The sequence below is a fragment of the Alligator sinensis genome, unplaced genomic scaffold (genome assembly GCF_000455745.1).
Source record: "Alligator sinensis unplaced genomic scaffold, ASM45574v1 scaffold371_2, whole genome shotgun sequence".
Taxonomy (NCBI): domain Eukaryota; kingdom Metazoa; phylum Chordata; order Crocodylia; family Alligatoridae; genus Alligator; species Alligator sinensis.
Window position 1 is genome coordinate 594,714 of NW_005842707.1, and position 5,851 is coordinate 600,564.

Here is a 5,851-nt window from a genome sequence, read left to right on the forward strand (position 1 = left end):
TCTGTTAAGGTATTATTTAATTAAGACATTCATCACTTGTCCTTTCAGCAGAGCAAAGAATTCAGATAATACTGGGGAAAAGCATTTAAAAAAACCTGGAATTGTGAAGAAAAGTGAACTGACCACATTCTGGTATAAACCTTGGAACGGTCTACTGTATTTTAATAGTATAAACTCTCCTGTCTCTGACCACTGGTCAGTATAATATGTAGCTGAGGGTTCTCCCCCTGCTCCCCCCAACCTGACAGTGAGAGAGACAACTTAAACAGCAAACCAAATGAGTATATGATCAGTATGGTTAGCCAGGCTGCTATGTGAAGAGCCACTGTCAGCTACACTTACAAGAAAGTTCAATATTTGATAGAAAGTACTTTAAAAAAGTATTCCCAAAGGGCTCGTTACTAAACTGCAAGCAGCTCCTCTCATTTTTGCCAAATTGCAAGGTCTGACAAGCAGTCGGGCGGGGGGGCGGGAGGAAGGACAAATAAAAAAAATATTTTAAAGGTACACTGTCCCTAACCCTCCCTAGAACAACAGGGAAGAAGCCCAAGATCTCAATTGTAATGAATTCTTTGACTTTTAAAGCTCAACAAATGAGTCTGGCATTACTAAGTAGTCCATGAAGTCTATGAAATGTGCTACAAGTCTCATACTCTGGGATTTTATAGATGGTTTTCTAAAATCTGGCTGTTGGAGCATGATAAATGTGCCATTCCAGTGCATTAAGAAGACAGCAAGCAAACGGTTGCAGTATGCATAAAGCACAGTAGAAGGCAATAATGCATTTGTTACTAAATGCGACTATTGGTGATATTTCAATTTACCCCACTATTAAACAAATAAAGAACCGTCTACATTTTAAACAAGCTCTTTAGAAGGAATGAAGTACTACACATCCTTACAACTGTATCATTTGAAATACTACTTCAGACTGCAACAAGAATGCTCTTACTGGCAAATGTCTGCAAGCAGTTAAGAGAAAAATAGCAACAAAAGAGCACAAAAGTGTGCACGTGGATTGCATTCTTGATCAGCATACACAGGCTTCAAATCATCTCTTTTGTATCTATACCCAGGATGCTACTGACCTATTTGACATGAAAAGAAAGTCAAAGATTCAAGGAGCTCTGCTCGCGATCTACAGCATTGCATAGTGAGCCAAGCCAAAGACCTACAAATTCCTCAGTGACTACAGAAGAAAATGAGTCAGACTAAAAAGTTCCTCACTTATTTCAATAAGATATTCAGTGAAGCCACAAGTCAGAAATCGTAGCTTACCTCCTCTCTCTGGTGGTGCCTCTAAGTTGTGGAGCAAGGAAGTTTCTTTTTCCCAGAAAGCCTTCACTTTCTCTTTTTTCATTAAGGCAAGTCAAATTCCTTTCCCTGTCTCCTTACAGGGCTGTGATGTCATACAGCTGAGGGCTGGTTAAAAAAAAAAAGGGCAGCCCACAACCCTAGCCCATTCACACACAAAGCCCGTTTTGAAAAGAAAATGCCAGTCCTCCAGGCAAAAACCAGCACAATTTAATTTAAAGACTGAGCCACCCCTGCCAGTGTTAGCTCCCTACACACTGTGTGGGCATAGAGTCCACTGCACTGTTTGCAGCTAGCGTAGGTAGGATTTTCAGCCCTTAAGTGAAAAATCACAGCATGTATCAAGCTTCGCATTAGCAAAGGAGCAATTATGGGAAGGGTTACTCTGAACATGAGCCACGTGCAACTTTTACACCAAATGAGAGAAAGAAGGTGTTGGCTTTATTTCTCGTACAACAGGAGAGTCATAAATACTAACTGTGGGGATCGGGCAAGCCTGGAGTCATTATGATTATTACTGGATTATGACAGATTAAGGTAAATTGGGGGCCTGAATATTAAAGACAAGAAGAATAAAAACAGTACAGGCAGAGCATTCTCTGAGAGGGTTCTGGGGTTATGGAGGTATACTACTTTCTACACTAAACTGAAATAGTTCATATCGGGTGATTGTCTAGGCATGCACAAGGGACACCTGTCCAAGACAGGTGTAAGACAAAACTGAAGGTTTAACTCCCATATCAACAAAGAGCTAGAAAGAAGTATCTGGAGATGGCTGGCTGGTTGAGTTCCTAATAAAATTACATTTTTAATGCTCTGAGATTTTATTGACATTGTTACTAATGATATTCAGACACCTCATGCTTTATAGTAGCATGATTTCATTTACATTTAAGTCAAAATTAATAACAAACAAGTTAACAATTCATGCCATTACTGCTTCTATCATGCTCCTTTTACCCTTTTCCATTCCCCATTTGAGGAACAAGCAAGTTGAAGTCTGTATGCAGCCTGAGAAGCTCCTTCCTGATCCCTGCTTTCTAGGGTCTTGTGATTTCCGTGCGGTCTATTCTTGGATATATCCTGACAATCAGGGGAGCCTTGGGACATGTTCAACTGACAGGAAGATTAACCTGAGAGATCTGTGGCATCTGTCTACCAACAGCATCTATCCCAAATGTTTCTAAAGGTAAAATATAGGAACTAAGCACAGATACAGATCTAACCCAATGTTGGGCAGTCTGCATTGCCAAGGCGAAGACAGAGGCTGGATTCCTTTGCCTAGCTCATCTTAGCAGTGGTTAGAAAGGCAGCAGAGGGCAGTGTGCGGGCAGTTAGAGCAGATGATAGATAGTATCCCATCTACAGATGATAGATAGTATCCCATCTACAGATGATAGATAGTATCCACATCCCACTGTAGTTATTCTCTTACCTGATTTAGAGACCACTCTGATGACGTCCAAAGCCTGAACTAAGCCACAGCTGTAAAATGGGATTCTTTGCTGTCTTATAAAATTGTTGGGAAGAAAAAAAAAATGAAAGACTGCAGTCATATACCACAGGCTTGCTAAAGGAGTTCTGAGAATAGGTACCAGGGTTCCTTGGGTGAATTTGATATCTTTTATTTAACAGAGTCTTCCTCTACCCCTCTCTGTAGCACTAAAACTGTTTCATTAGGCATTCATTGCACACATTTCCTATGCATAAACTGCCCATGATGCAGGTTGTGAACACTGTTAGTAAATGCTATGATCACAACATCCTTTAACAGCATCTTATTCAAGAGTGATTAAATTAAATTAAATTCTGTGATGCACTTATAGTTTTCTGGTAATGGAGAGGCTGCATAAGCACCTTAGATCGATTGACTGATTGATCGATCGATCAATCAATCATCAAACCTTGTCTACTGGAGACACTTAACAGACAATCTGTTAAGGACAGAACTGTTCTGGAAAAACAGGCCTGTACCTGAATCTTAGTGCCACAACCTACCATGGTCTCATCACAAAAGTCAACGCAGAGAGGTGTAATATGCATGGCCTTACTTTTGGTAGCTTTCATTTTAATGGGATTCCTTGTTAACAGCAGTCTGAAAAAGTAAACTGGATTTACACATTGTTACTACCATGTCTTAAATAAAACGATTCTTACTAAGTGTGGAAGATTCTGTTCACTAAATCATCCAAAATATGGGATGGTCTCAGGTGCTATAACAACTAATGCAATCCATTGGCTAGTTTTAGGACCCCCAAATCATCCAGCGTCCAGCACAAATTCATATCATAGCTAGGACACCAATAAGTTTTTTTGGGTGATGGCTGATAGCTGATATGCAACCTGGCAGCTTGGAAAGCAGAACCTGGCCGGTAAGTTTGTCAGGGAAAAGAGGCATATGGGAGAGAAGGGGCAGGCATGTGGAGCGCAGACTGAGGCCCCCATGGTGAGGGAGGGAGTGGGGCTGGGGCATGGGCAGGCCAAGCTGGGGCAGGGCATAGGATGGAGCCATGGGCAGCGGAGTGGTGGCTCCCTGCGACTGCATGCACCCCTGGGAGAGGCCTGCGAGCCATTTGCCCCCCAGATTTGTGCACAGGGTGAGGGTGGGCTGCCCACTGCGGGCCTGGGGTCAGGGGCTACACCAGCCTGTTCCTGGTGCAGGGGCTGAGCCAGGGCTGTGCTCAGGCCAGGCAGGGGTAGGTGGCGGCAGTGCTGGGAGCGGGGACTATGGGGTGGGCTACAGCCATCCCAAAATTCACCACAGCCCCCCTCCCAGCACCACTGCTGCCTGCTCTGCCCCTGCCCACGGCCCTGGCCCACCCCCTGCAGGAAGAGGCTGGTGCAGCCCCTGGCCCCGTGCCTGCTTTGGGCAGCCCACCCTCGCCCTGCGCACAAATCCAGGGGCACATGCCTCCCATAGGGGTGTATGCAATGGCGGAGAGCTGCCCCCACCCCAACACTAGCCTCCCGCAGCTCCAACCCATGCCCCGCCCTAGCTGGGCAGTGCCTGCCCCTGCCCCAGCTCCACTCCCTCCCTCACTGTGTTGGCCTCAATCTGCTCCCCCATGCCCCTTCTCCCCCAAGACTTCCTGGCAGAAGGCTGCTCTCCAAGCTGCCAGGCTGCATTCCTGGCCGCATGCACGCTGTGGCTGCATGCCTGCATGCAGCATTTATCCGTGACGTTATTGGCTACACCAGCCAAAAAAAGCTGAATGCCAATAATGTCAATTTTCCTTGTATTGGTGCCAATCCGATATGAGTCCTCAGGAGCTGAGCAGGGCTGCTCCTATATGTTGGTGCACCTCTAGCAGGAACACTAGACTTTACATATGAATGCTTGATTTAGCTATAATACATGCTAAAATGTATGTAACCAGACAGCTCATTATTGGCTGAAGATCCACAAGACATTAGTTTGTAACCAATTTTTTCAATGTAGTGATCCCTACTGTCTATTTAATGCAACAGAATGAGAACAACTTCAGTACTGAGCTAACTTTAAAGGTCTAGTTTGAGCTGAAAAGCCTTAAAATGGTCTGGGATCTAATTAGCTGTGAGACTGCTCCTCTGCTCATGCCAGAACCAGTTGCAGTCAGAAGGGGCAGCTGAGCCAGAGCACAGCAATTGGCAAGGTGTTGTCTGTGAAGGCTCTCAGCTTTGAAACCCTCTCTCTGGTGACCTTCAGAATGAAGTCCCTGCTATGAGCTGAGAATGAGAGAGAGGTGTGCCTGAGGGGGACTATAAGGATTTGGGGTTATGATTTATAACTAGAAAAAAAGGGAAGTTATTGGCATAATTTGTCTAAGGCAGGGGTGGGCAAAATGGTGGATCTGGCCAGTGCCTAGATCCATTTCCCAGCAGTCCCCACCTGCACCACTCTGGCCAGTCTCCAAGGAGACCCCAGAAGTGGCAGGGCCGTGATGCATGGGGCTGTTGTGGCCCTGTGCTCCCAGGGTCTCCATGGAGACCAGCCCAGAGCAGTGCTGACAGGATGCAAAGCTGTGCAGGGAGCTGCTTCAGGACCGTGGAGGCCTTGTTCATCACAGAGGCATGAGAGCAGAGGATCATGGCTCTGCCCCAGCTCAAGCCTGCACTCTCACTGCTGCAACATCATGGCCCAGGCCCTGACCCGAGCCCCGGCCTCAGAGCCCCTCCCCACGGAGCCGCACACCTAGCCAGTGCTGCTCTGACCCGGTCTCCATGGAAACCCTGGGAGCACGGGGCTGTCACAGCTCCATACTATCAAGGCTCCACCACTCCTGGGGTCTCTACGGAGACTGGCTCGAGCAATGCGGACAGGACCCACTGGGAAACGGAGTCTGCCACAGGCCCAATCTGCCTGGTGGGCCAAACTTTGCCCAGTCCTGGTTTAAGGCATGGCTTGGAATACAGGTTTTGTACTGGTTTAGCCAAGCTGGGTAAGGAGGTTATTTTTCACCAAAATAATTACAGTACAACCTCATAGATTCATAGATGTTAGGGTCGGAAGGGACCTCAATAGATCATCAAGTCCGACCCCCTGCATAGGCAGGAAAGA

General features: G+C 46.3%; 1 protein-coding gene across 7 annotated transcripts in view; it reads right to left on the reverse strand.

The window, feature by feature from the left end:
- LOC102378731 (A-kinase anchor protein 2) overlaps nucleotides 1-5,851 on the reverse strand; it is a 265,411-nt gene that overhangs the window by 62,944 nt on the left and 196,616 nt on the right. The window contains exon 1 of one of the 7 annotated variants that reach the window (XM_006034134.2): nucleotides 1,279-1,385. The exons of the other annotated variants lie outside the window; for them this stretch is intronic. The gene's annotated coding sequence lies outside the window, so the exon portion shown is untranslated. Of the gene's footprint in view, nucleotides 1-1,278; nucleotides 1,386-5,851 lie in introns of those variants that run through there. 7 annotated transcript variants of the gene reach the window in all.